We start from the raw sequence: 13,628 nt of genomic DNA, 5'->3' as shown, positions 1-13,628 counted from the left end.
CATTTGATGGATGAGGGAGTAGAGGCAAAGAGTAATGAAGCATCTTGCCCAGGGTCATACAGCTAGAAATGTCTGAGGGTGGATTTGAACTCAGGTTTTCCTGACTTTAGGCTTAGCTCCCCTCCCCATCAATCCTCCATACTGGAGAGAGAGAGAGAGAGAGAGAGAGAGAGAGATTAATGGATGGAGGGAGAGCTAAACAGACACAAAGATATCTTAATGTGAGGAAAAACTCACCTATGACCACTCTTACATGGGAGTTCTCCCTCACACTGCCTTACATTCCCTTATTTAGAATCTCCTTTAAATACCATCTGCAACTTAGGGGTGATTCAGATAAAAACAGAGCAGGTCCAATGGGTGCTGAGTGAACCAGCCACATACACAGAGCCCCTTGGAGCTGCCAGTGGAAGAGATTGCCTCAGGAGGTCTGCGGACAGTGTCCAAGCTGGTCAGAAGTGTGGGCTGGGCGTGTGTACTTGATACTTTGCAAAGGGAGCTGAAGGGTGATCTAGCCAGAGCTCAAATAGCCACGAAATGGTTAAGTCACAAGGGAAGGCAATAGGCTAAAACAGAGTGATGCACCTCCATAAGCTCTTGATGTCATTTCCCACTGGAATAAACTTCCTCTTCACTGTTCAAAGGAGCAAACCCCAACTTCTTCAAGACCCTTTCTCTGTCATCCCCATCCCTGAGCCTGGGGGGCTCTTATTGTCCATTGGATATTGTAGTTGCAGGACCTGGATTCAAAGTGCCGATGTTACTGCCTGTGTGACCATGGGCAAATGACATGACCACCACTGTGGCTTCTGTAAAATGGCTTCCTTCCGTCTCCTGGCTTTCCAGGAGCCCATGCAAGCCTCCCATTTTCAGGAGAGAGGGATCCACGTGACAGACTCCAGGCCTGGGACCTGTCCCACCCTCCCAGTGGTATGTGCCCAGGAGAGCCGCGGGCGAGGGGAGAATGAGAACATGTCCTACCCTCCACTGCCAATACCCTGCTTTTGTTTGGGAACGTCGCTGGTTGGGTGATCCTGAGGCGGGGAGGGTTGTAGGGAGAGACGAGTCAAGACAAGCAGGAAAGGAGTCAGCGCGTTCTGAAGAAGGCGGGTTAAGAGAGTGGAGACTTGTTTGTGACTCTGCTGAAAGGCCACATTGGACCTTCAAAAGGAACCTATAGGAAGCAGCTAGACAAGGGCCTAAGAAAACTCCAGCGAAGAAGGCCAGAAGAGTTTCATGGGGAGGATGCTTCCTAATAAATTACCTTGAAATAAAAAGTGTGACTTCCACTCAAGTCTTATTTTGACGCCCATCCTTGGCCTGGCCTCTCTATGATCATACAAACAACCAAGGCTTATTAGCAAGTCAGAAATGGCTCTTCCCCAGGAGGTTGGTTGGTTACTAGATAACGTGGCAAGGAAAACCTAACACGGCGATTCAAACACCAGGGGGGTACAAATAAAATGCATGAAGAAAACAGGGAGGGAGAAGAGGAAGACAGACAGAAAAAGGCACAAGAGGCTCAATTTCAGGCCCAGAAAAATATCTGAACCTTCCTAAATTTTTCAAGAGTCTCTCTCAGGGAAATAACACAATGCCATGTATGGCTCCAATACTACAAGTAGAATCACTGAACAGGAGGTTCACCTTTGCTGGGCCATGGAGCCCTTGGGCAGTCATTGGTCAAGGCCACTGGCCCTTTCTCAGACCCCTGCTGGCAAACACACAAAATAAAAGAGAACAGGGTTGTAAAGGAAGTCAGTTATAGTGAAAGAGTTATCCAAAAAAGAACCCCAAGGTCAAGACTCCCAGGAAACAGCTGGCCCAGGGGGATAACCCAGTAACTCAGAGGCTGACATCATGATTCTACCCCAGTAATAGAGTTTATAGGGACTTAAAGTTGGCCAGGTGCTTGCCTTCCATCACCTCATCCGATGCTGGCCACAATCCCATGTGATCAGTGTGGACACCATCATCCTTTGTGAAGCAGACTGAGAGAGGTGAGGAGGCTTGTCCAGAGTCACTGAGCCTCAAATGGAGGCCCCTGATTCTAAGCTGGCTCCTCTGGGGAGGGGCAGGGGTAGTCCTAAAGGAACTTGCTTTCCAGCTTGGCAATAGCTGCTTGGGCTAGGCATTATGGGAGAAAAAGCAGGAGGAGAAAGGATCACCATCCTTAGGACTGTCTTCTCCATGCCCAGTCTCAGGTTACCATGAAAAATCAGAATCCAGAAGAACTGGAAGCTTGTCCCTGGGGCATTCCTGGGACTTCATTCCCCAGAGCAGAGCAGGTGGGAGTTTCATTCCCTTTGGGATCTGAGGGCCAGAGGTCAACAATGAATGTGCCTGAGGCCTAGGCTCTGCTTAGATAGGAGAAACCTGTCAAGATTTTCTGGAACTTTTCCTCTGGGTTCCAAGAGGATGAAAGATGGATGGCTAAGTTAGTGTTTCCTTAATACGAAATAGCTCATGTTTCCATCAAGTTCAGTGGCCTTCCTTGGAAGACTCTGGTCAAGTGGACTGCAGAAAAGTATTATTCCTGACACCTTAGAGATGAGGAACCTGGGAAGTCATGCGACTTGCCCAAGGTCACTCAAATCCTAGACAGAGGGCTCCACTGGCCTCTGGCCTTGCAGAACCAGCTGGGGCTCCCTCAGCCATCTGCTACTGAAGAAGAGGAACCCCAACCAGATCCTGGGGTCAATTTGTGAGGTGAATCCTGGGCTGAATTACTGGGTCAGTGACAAAATCTGCCTTGTGAATAATGGTCTAATTTGGGTTTTGTTATAAACCAAGGCCTGGCTTGTAATTCCAGCACCTGCCCAGTCCAAATGGTTTTATGGGGGGGAGGGGCAGTTTGCCAAACAGGGCAATTACATTTCTTTAGGAATGGCCCAGCCCCCTCCCAGCTTGGCTCCCTGGGGCCAAACCAGCACTGGGCCTCCAGGATGGATACTGGGACTTACTCCGGAGAGAGGCCTCCTGGGGAAGGCTTCTGGAGGCCCCAGCTTGCCATGGAGCAGGGGGTCACCCCCTCCCCCCGGGGCCTGAGGAATCTGACAAAGTTCTGGCCTAGGCCTTTCAGGTGGGGGAGGGGATAGGTCGGGCCTAACTATCTCCGGCTTCCCAGCTGGGCAAACACAGGGCCTGGGAATCTGGAGAGCCAGATGCCCCTGAGTCTCATCACCCTGAACCCAAAATGTGCGGGCCCAGGGCCACCCTTGAGAGGACACTGCATTCCTGTGCTCTCAGCAGGCAAGCCCTATAAAAAGCCTAGTTTCCCCCCCACACCCCATTCTCCAGGATTCTGAGGAAGGGAAATGACTATTACAGCTAAGATCTACTTCTATTTTATGACTTGCAGAGCATTTTCCCAATGTCTGTCTGCCTCAAGTGCCTCATCTGTAAAATAGGGACAAAGAGAGCCCCTACCTCCCTGGGAGGCAGGGGGAAGGAAGACCCATGAGTCCCCCTGAAGCGTCTAGCCAGCCAGCGAGTGTCCTGGGCTTTCACCCTGGGCCACAGGATCAAAGGGCATCCTTGGAGATTATTTAGCCAATCCCCTCATATTACAGAAAGGAAACAGACCTGAGGAGGGGTGTACCGGTCATCATCAAGAGGAGCCCTTTTCACCAGGTTCTTCCAAGGCAGAAAAGGAAGGGATTTCAAAACCAGAGACCCCTCAACCTGAGCTAAGAGCTCCTTAATGAACCCTTAAGACCCTTTCCATCTCTTTGCTCTCTGGGACCAAACATGTCCTTTAGAAGCTTCCATCTGGCCATCACCTTGGAGGCCTGGATCCACAGACACATTGAGTCTAGCAGTCACTTGGGGTTACTCTCAGCAAAGCCAAACATGGATCTGATACCCCCGGAGGAGAACCATGGCAACCCTGCCCCTCCATGGGAAAAAACAAAGGCAATAAGCATTTGGTAAGCACCTACTGTGTACCAGGAACCACGCTAACTGTAGTATAAACTTTATCTCCTCTGCTCCTCAAAACAACCTGGAGGAGGTTCAGGGTTTTACAGATTGGGAAACAGAGGCAAATAGAAGTTAAGTGACTTGCCACACAGCTAACTAGATCAATGGGACACTGCATCCTGAGCTCTAAGAAGAAACCCACCAGATAAGGCTTCAGTGAAAGTCCAGTCCCCTCAGGTCTGTGTTCTCCATCCTGTTTAGCAAATAAGCTGCATTTTGCCCTTTCTCTGTGGGTCCTCTTGGGTCCCGGGTGCTCGGCCCTCACCCTCTTTACCCTTCCCAGTGGTCAAGCCAGGCTCAGCGCGGTCTGGGAGTGGGAGGTTCTTACTAGACCAGTTGGGAGAAGGTGCCGGGGCCACCTGCAAGGGAGAGGCGTCCCCAGATTCTCCGTCTAAAGAAAACAAGCCACGCCCCAGCCAGCGATGGAGGCCCCAAGGGCCTGAAACCCCCTTCAGCAGCCTCAATTCAAGATGGGTGGGGTGGGGCCAGGTGTAAAGGAGAGGAGGAAACCAGCCCTACCTCACCTGCTCCAGATCTGAGCCCCTCCCTACCCAGAGTTCCAAAGCCAGAGAGGACACGCCCCCAACCCTTAGGGTCACTTCCCCCAAAACAGCTAAGAAAATGTGGGTCTCTCTGCCGAGAACAATGCGGGGGGAGATAAGGGAACGCCCCCAAACCTGCCAAACTGTCTAGAAAATGACATCTAGAGAGAACCTAGGAGAGCTGGCCCAGAGCCTGGGGGGTCATGGATCACAGTGGCCTGGCCAAGTCTGGGTTCCTTCTAATAAAGGGGGTGGGGGGCTGGACTAGGACCTCAGCCTCCTCCCCAAGGCCGCCATTCACTTCTCCCCGGCTCTCTGGGCCAGGCCAGGCTAGGCCTCCAGCCTCAGCCGTCCCCAGAGTTAGGAGGAGGGCTGCGGGTCACTGAGAACAGCCCTGGGTCCAGACTCTGGGGGGCTGAGGACGGGGGCTCCCCTTCCAGGGCTCTGCTTCCTCCTGGAATCAAGATTATCTCAGGTCCCAGGAGCCGGCCACAGGATCAAACCACTCCTCCCCACTCCAGCAGGTACCAGGGCCCGGGCCCCGCAGCAGGCTGCGGCGGGCACGAGGGGTGCCCCAGGGCCCGAGCCGGGCCGATCCAGACCCCTGGCTGCCCACCCTTCCCCAAGACGAGCCGCTGGAGCAAGGTCCCCGCAGCCACTCACCGAAAGGGATCCCTGGAAGTGAAGTAGGCCGGGACGGACCAGTATGCGCCCATGGCCAAGCCCTGGCCCGGGGGGCTCGGGGGGCGCCCGCCCCTCCCTCACCTCTGCCTCCGGGGCTGGCGGAGGGCCGGGGCACCGAGCCACCGGGGGAGCACCCTCGTGGGCCGGAGGGCATTCTCTTCTGGGCAGAGGCTGGCTGTCAAGGCAGCTTTCCCTTGTGGGGCACCGCCCCCCAATGCTGGAGGGAGGGGCACCAGGAGGAAGGGGCGGGGCGGCAGGGTCCCAGGCTGCCCAGAGGGAGAGGGCGTGAGAGAGACAGATGAGGGGAGGGGGCCACAGAGCCGGGGCGTGCTCCTGGGGGGCAGCAACGGGCAGCTCTGCCTTCGCCTTTGGCAAATTCAGTTATTCAGTTCCCTTGAGCCTCAGCTTTCTTATCTGGAAAATGACTCCTTGGGAGCCCCTGGACACCTGGGCGACCCTCCCCGGCAGGACGGCCAGCCCCAGGCTCTGAGCCAAATCCCAGGACCCCTTGGGGGAATCTCCCTGCCTCGGGGGCTCTGGATTCCAAACCACTCAACATTCACTCAAACTGCCCTTTCCCCTGGAAGGACCCTCCTAACCCTGAGCTTTACTTTCAAAATCCTGCCCAATCCTCTAGGAAAGCCTCCCCTCATTTTACACTAGGCAGCACAGTAGATGTTGATTTACGGGACCACCATCTGGAGCCACAAAGATCTGAGCTCAAATCCAACCCTGGAAACAGCAGCTGTATGACCCTGGGCAAAAGTCATTTCCCTTCTGTCTAGAGCTGTCTCACCTCAGTTTCCGGAAGATAACGATAGTACCTACTTTACGGGGTTGTTGTGAGGATCAAATAAGATAATATCTGTAAAACTGTTGTGTGTCAGGGCAGCGAGTGGATAGAGCACCGGCCCTGGAGTTGGGAAGACCTGAGTTCAAATCCAACCTCAGGCACTTAATATTTACTAGTCCTTGGACAAGTCACTTTAACCCCATTGCCTCACAAAAACTAAAAACAAAAGTGGTTCTTCCCTCTTCAAGAGGACCAATAATATCACGAGGGTGATGTCTTGACTTGTGAATGAATTGGATTTAGGCGAGGGGAGCTGAGCAGAGTGGTCAGCCTCATTCTCTCCTCCTCCAGAGTTTTTCAAGTCCAATAGCAAGACAAAAGTCAAGATGACTGGAGGGGTGTGTGTGGGGGGGTGGCCCAAGGTGCAGTGGGCGATCTGGGCCTTTCTAAATGGAAGACCTTTCCCAGGCCTCAGTTTGTCTGAGGTCTGGTCCATTTGATGACTGTGGGTTAGGTAAGACCTAAGACAAAAGATGGCCTTTACCTTCACCTGGGGGCCATCCTGGTGGAAACAAGACGGGAAGCCTTTATTAAGGACCTATTATATGCCAGAGGCTCAGTTAAGTGGTTTTCAAATATCGTTTCAAAGAAATATGATGGACACAGAGAAGCAGGGTCAGATTTCTAGAAACCAAGAGAGGCAGAGTCAAGTAAGCAGAGCCAGGGGTACACTCATGCAGGCACTACGCCAACTTGTGAATGGCAAGAACCACCCTCACAAAACATGGCAGGTGATCCCAGATTGTTTGACTGGTAACCTCTGATCAGTTAGAATGACCCCAATACTCAGGGGTGGCCAGGCCTACAGTGTGGGTTGGGATCAGCACCAGCTGTCATCACGGAGATTGGGTGGAGATGGAGAGTCTCAACTTTTCTCGGACCACTCTGCCAGTATGTCTTTGTTGCTTCTTGCCCAGAATATTGGGGCCTTTCTTGATGATTTGTAAAGAGCAAAAAGCCCAACACATACTAGAGGTTTTTAATGAACACTTAATCATGTCCCTCCTTTTCCTCAGCCTTGGTCTCATTCGAAATAATCTTTCCCAAATTCTTTGTTTAGAGGGATTCCTTTCTGGGAAATGGGAGGGGGAGGATACAGGAGGAAATTTGAGCATATAAAAACAAAATCTATTAATAAAATTAAAAAAAAAACCAATCTTCCCAGGCCTCTCTAATATTCTCTGTGTCTCCTCTTTGTTCGAGTGGACACGTAGCATAAACAAAAAGACCCCTGGTCCTGGTAGACATGATACAGCTGACATTCATCTGGGGCTCAGGGTAACCAACATGTCACATATATGACCTTCAATGCTAGCTCCTCGACCATGTGAAAATGATCTACACACCTCTCAAAATCTCAATTTACTTCATCTCCTATAAAATGGGCTTTAGAAATGTGCACCCTCCTCACCATATTCTCATTATAGAGCAGTGTCCCAGGGCTAGTACCTCCACGTTACCTCTGGCTCATGGCACAGATCCTCCACACTTCCCTGGTTATTTGGGCTCATCAGCTCCCCTACGGAGCAAGGAAGATGGCTAGTCTTCCTAGCCCTCCCTCCCATGCAGAGCAGGCCTTGTACACAGCAGGCAATCAGTAAATGTTTAACTGTAGAAAGAACACCTGGTTGCAAATCAGGAGAGCTGGTGAATCACCCTCAAGTCGCTATCCATTTCGTCCCAAAATAATTCTTTTATTGTTAGGCTCCCCTACTGCCTTGATGCCATACATTGTCATCGTCAGTAAAAAAAACAATCCCCAGACACAAAATCCCATCTTTCTAAACACCAATATTCCAGTGATGCTATCTGGCTGGGAACTGTGGGACAATGTAATCTCTAAAGAATGTGACTCCCAGGTGACCCAGAAGTTAGTGGGGAGAAGTTTGGTGGACATGGATCTCCTGGACTACTTCCTGATGATCCTACCATGGGTAGCAGAGTAAGACATTATCAAGGAAATCTAGGCCAGTCATGTAGGAAGAGCAAAGGACAAGAGCCAGTTCCCAAGAAAGATCCAGTTAGAAAAAGGTCTCTGGTATGTTCAGAGAAATTTCCTAGCAAGATCTTTTTAAAAATTGCTAGGGAGGTAGAGGAGGTTAGGGTACACACATTGTAATTTGCACTTGTGGAGAAAATATTCCATTAATGAGTGTACAGATTCATTAAAGTGTCGGTGCAAAACAACTTACACTTTTATAATGCTTAAAGGTCACTTGTGTCTCCTTTAGTCATGTCTAGCTCTTCATGAGCCCACTGGGGGTCTTCTTGGCAAGGATACTGGAGTGGGTCACCATTTCCTTTTCCAGCTCCATTATACAGATGAGGAGTGAGCAGTGACTTGCCCAGGATTGTACAGCTAAGTATCTCTGGTTGATCCAGGCCCTGCACTCTATCCACCACACCAGCATTAATTCATCTGTGTGCTCTGAGTGAAACTTTTCCTTACTCTGGGTCTGTTGCCTCACTGGTAAAGTAAAGTGGTTGGGCTCAATGTTCAATCACATAGACTGAATCAGGAGTCTCCACTTCCTGTGTCCCCAGAGATGTCCCCAGTTCAGGGTCTTGGGTCCTGAGGTCAGGGAAGGAGGCAACAGCCAAAAGTACCTCTCTACCCTAGAGGCTGGCCCAAGCTGGGCAGTGGCTGAGAAAAGCGCTGTTTACTATAATGTGATTTAAGGTGAGGGGTCCCCCAATTAGGTCTGGAATGAGCAGATTTGCTTCTCTCGGTAGGTAGGCCCTGTAGCCAGTCCCTGAGCGTAATGCCTCCTGACACCTCATACAGCTCCCCTCCAAGGAGCAGCCGGTGAGTTGGTGTCTAGGAATGTGCTCCCTTCTTCCACAATCCCAGCTGTGTTGGAGGAGAAGGTCTGCAGGCTGCCCCAGGCTCTGGGGCCGATCTCCACCACAACCCAGACAGGAGAGAGACTCCCAGGGAACAAGACAGAGAGAGAAGAGAAAGGAGGGAGAAAGCTTACTCTGGGGCTCCTCCCAGATGGGGTGGAAGCCCTGTGACCCCAGGAAATCCAGTCTTCTGGAGAAACCTTTGAAGATTTGATCAACAGATGTGATAAATATCTTGGAACTCAAGCTGAAGGGAGCCTAAACCATCCTCCCAGGCCACTTCCTTGAAGCCAAACCACCCAGGGAGTAAAGAAAGAGGTTCATCTGGAAGATTCCTGGAGGCCGACCAGCAAGAGAGCTGTCTGAGGGCCAAATCTTCCCTTCCCCTGGAAGGTGGTCCTGGGGTCCCAGTTGGGGGCACATATTCCCTTCTCAGCTCAAGGTGAGCCACCTGACTGCTGGAGACAATTACAGCTCTGATTTATTGCTGTTATTTTTTTAAAGGCCTGAGAGATGCTAATCTATTAGACATTTCACAAGTCTGAAACCTGGCAGAGAGTCAAGTAAACTGAAACCTGCTCCCAAGTCGGTCTCTTTGGGGACTGGCAAGAGTGGTCCAGAATACCCTTTATCAATCAATCACAAGGATTTATGAGGCACCTACTGTGGGTCAGAAACACAAAATGAAAGAGTCCCTGCCTTTGCCCTGGCTGCCCCCAAGTCTGGAATGCCCTTCTCCCTCACCTTAGCCTCAGCATCCCCCTTCTTTTCAGACAGAGCCTTTCCTACCCTTCTTCCCAAACTATTTGCTGAATATTCACATGGATTCTACCCTACCTCCCATCAGCACAGGGATGCCTTCATACTTGTGTTCCAGGGACCTGGCACACAGTAAGTTCTTCATAAATGTTTGACAAGTGCTAGTTGAGAAGCAAGAGATCCCAGAGAATGATCTAAAGCATGGGAAGCATGGGGTAAGCCTTGACAGGAGGGTAGCTGTGAGGGCCTGGGGCTGGCAGGGTGTAAAATGGAAAGAGCAGGGAATTGGGGTTTGTAAGCTCTTTGCTGAGGCCAGGTCTTAGACCTGGGGGTCCCAGACCTCTGCTTAGGGACCTGCCCTCCATTGAACAATAAACACTTTCAACTCATGCCATATGTGTAAGTATAAGATAAGCTTCTGTCCCCAGTGTTGTATGTGATCTATTAGGGAGAAGGCATACACAGGAAAAAATAACGAGGTTGGAAGGGTAGTAAATTCTGGAGGAGACCCCAATTGACACCTGACAGGAACCTCTTCCACAGGCTCCTCAGCACAGGGGAATCCAACCAATGCCGAATGAAAGTTTGGCAAGAAATGCCCAGGAACACCCCCAGAGGAAAGGGGCCATCAGTGGGAAATGAAAGCAGGTGTGGCATCAAGTGTGTGGAGGTCACTTTGATATGGAACCTTAAGACTACAAAACCTCTATTTCATCTGATCTTCCCTGCCAGTCTGGGAGGTAGATCCCATGGTCTTCAGCATTTTACAGTTGGAGACACCAGAGCAGCACAGTCATCTGCAACGCTCTCTCCATCGTCATACTCCCCATCCCTCAAGGCTCAGGGTACTGCTGCCTCCTTCATGATCCCTCCACCATCCCAGGCTTTATTCCTCTTTGAACCATTCATGATTCATTTACAGTTGTATTAGTATTGTTTGTCCTTCTTTCTTGAAGAGGACCATGACATCAGGGTTACAATTCTGAATTAAAATTCATTGAATCCATGAGGCTTCCCTGGAAGCAGAGACGCCTTCCTCTGCCTCAGTCTCCTTCCCAGGCCTGCTTAGCTTGGTTCTGCTCTGTTCTCATGAAGTTGGCCATGCTGAGCTTGAGAGTCTTCAGAGTGGGAACCCAAGTGTTCAATCTCTTCTGTACCCTTCAGGTTGCCTCAGGATGTAACCCATTCAATAAAAGATCCTGACTGATTAGAGATGGGTAACTAATTCAGAGGGCCATGGGTGATGGAAAAGAAAGGAACTCTTTTCCCAGTGGGAGCCACAGGAGAGGGCTCCAGCTTCTTCATTTGTCTGATCCAAGAAGTGAGATCGACTGAAGAGGAACAGCAGGGTCACCCTGGTGTGGGAAGTATTTAGCCGTTGAGTAGATGATTGGAAAAGATTGGAAAAGGAGAAGACTGGAAGCTGGAAGACTGTTAGAAGGCTGCTGCACCAGTCCAGGTGACAGCTAACGTGGGCCTGAACTAAGGTAGGGATGCTGTGAGTGGAGAGAAGGGAAGCGTCGAGGAGATGGGGTTGTCACGTTGGCAAACCAAGATAGCAGAGCTCCCTGTGCTGATATTCTGGGTTTTTATAATGTAACACTTCTCTATCTCCAGTCAGGAATCCCACCAACTCCTTGGGTGTCTGTAGCTCCTGCTAAATTGCAATTTCCTTCTTAAAGGAAAGAAAATGTAAATTGCTTGAGCATTTTGTAACAGTCTTTCCTTACAACACAACCGCGAGATAAGGGAATGTTATTCTGTCATCTTACAGACCAAGGATTCATATCCCAGAGTCCAGAGAAAGAATAGAAACTAGGAACCTATCTGCAGACCATGTGCCATTTTCTGTATATAAAAATGCATGTTCTGAGTCACTAAAGCTAAAACATTGAGACCAAGTTCTCCTCTCACAGTGTCCCATCTTAACTCTCCATGCTCCCTGAAAGCCAATGAGAAAATCTGAGGGAGAGCAGTATGATGACTGATTCAAAAAAATAAATAACATTTTGCCTTAAATTAATTTTAAAAAGAATTTAAGTAATTACTGCAGAGTGCACAGAGCTAGATGATGGGGAATGCCAAATACAGAGAAGCTGGGCACAGTAGAAAGAACCCTGAATTTAGAAACAGAGGAACCAGGTTCATATTCCAGCCCTGCCACTCACTTAACTGGACAACCACCAAAGTCACTTGTCTTTTTTATGACTCAGTTTTCTCACCCACTTCCCCTGCAAAGGATCTAGAAGGGATCTCCCTGAGGAGATCATTTTAGAGGGAAGCAGGTTGGGGAGAAGATGGGGAAAGGGAACAAAAAGTCTATGGCAGGTGACAGGATTTGACCTGAGGGAAACAAGGGAAAATAGAGGGATGAGGTGAGAAGAGAGAAGACTGCAGAAATGGGAGTGACATCTATGAAAAGAGACAAAAGTTAGGAGATCTGGGAGATCTAATCACATGTATCTCTGTCACCAAAGGCCTAGGCATAGTCTTCCTCTTGACAAGGAAGTGACATCCTAGGTTTAGGAGTGCTCGTAAATTCTAGAAGAGCCTTGAGGATGGGTGCAGACTCCCAGAATATTCAAAGGTGAAGGGGACCCAACACCCATTTGTTCTGCTTTATTATCTGCTCTCCTTCCTCTGTTTAAAGATCTCAGGTCCACTTTTAGAAGTTTTCCCTTATATTAAGTCTAGATTTACCCTAAAGCGGCTTCCATCCAGAGAGCTCCCATGGGGACCAAACAGAAGGTATCTGATCTCCCTTCCACAAGACCAGCTGGTCAAATATTTGAAGATGCCATCATCCCTGCCTTAATCCTCTCTCTTCTTTCGGTTAAACATTCCTACTTCCTCCAGCCCATCCTTTCTTGGCATAGATTCAAGGCTCTTCTCCATCCTGGTTTTCCTCCCCCCTAGACAATCTCCATCTTATCAAAATTCTTTCCTCAATGATGATATTCCAAAGGGCAGCTAGGAGGCACAGAGAGAGGCAGCTAGATGACACAGAGAGGGGCAGCTAGGTGGTGCAGTGAATTCAGCACCAGCTTTGGAGTGAGGAGGACCCATGTTAAAATCTGGCCTCAGACATTTCCTTGCAAGGTGACACTGGGCAAGTCATTTAACTCAGATTAACTTGCAATTAAAGAAAAAAAGAAAGAAAGCTAAAAAAGATGGCACCCCAAATGGAACCTAATATTCCATCTATATTCTCTAAGGTACGAGTATGGTGGGCCTACAATTTCCTTTTCTGTGGAAAGGGAGAATAGCTCTACCAGGTTAGCTCAAATTCCTCATATTCTTTAGGATACCATGTCACCAGTCTGAATTCTTCCTATTTACTGTTTCTTAAATTGGCATACCATAATTCATCCCCTAGATTGATGGGCATCTCCTTTGTTTCTGGTTCTTTGCTCTAACAAAAATGCTGCAATATTTCAGGAACATTTTGTTCTCTCTTTAATATCCTTGGGGAATATGTGCCTAGCTTGTGGGAACTCAGAGACCAAGGGTAAAAGACATTTTTGCCATTCTTAACATAATGCCCTGGAACAATGGGCAGAACGGCTTTTCAAAGCTGATCAGTTTTGTGATTGTCCTTGGCCTTTTGTGTGAGTCACAGTTAAACTGTCCAGACATCTATGCCTACACATCCAGACCACCATTTAGTCACTGCCTCCAGTTATTAGTCCTTTTTACCTCTTTACCAAAGCTCAGAGTTTTAGATTTCAGAATTATAGCTGTTAGTATAACTTCTTATTCTCAAGATGACGAAACCGAGGTCCAGGGAGAAGATGGGGTTTGCCCAAGGTTATACTGGCTTCTTTCTTTTAATTCCTACACCATCCGCTTTAGTAATGAACACATCAACATTTGCTCATTAATGATTAATAAATTAAATTAGTTAAAAATAATGATTAAAAATTAATTTCAGAATTACAAAGTGTAGATTCAGCTCAATGTTGCTC

The 13,628-nt window shown here is 49.1% G+C and overlaps 1 protein-coding gene across 1 annotated transcript in view; it reads right to left on the bottom strand.

Moving 5' to 3' along the window:
* Window positions 1-13,628, bottom strand: part of LIMK2 (LIM domain kinase 2) — a 57,367-nt gene that overhangs the window by 21,466 nt on the left and 22,273 nt on the right.

This window comes from Macrotis lagotis, chromosome X (assembly GCF_037893015.1).
Source record: "Macrotis lagotis isolate mMagLag1 chromosome X, bilby.v1.9.chrom.fasta, whole genome shotgun sequence".
Taxonomy (NCBI): domain Eukaryota; kingdom Metazoa; phylum Chordata; class Mammalia; order Peramelemorphia; family Peramelidae; genus Macrotis; species Macrotis lagotis.
Note: the sequence above shows the minus strand (reverse complement) of the source record. Positions and strands in the feature narration are given on the sequence as shown.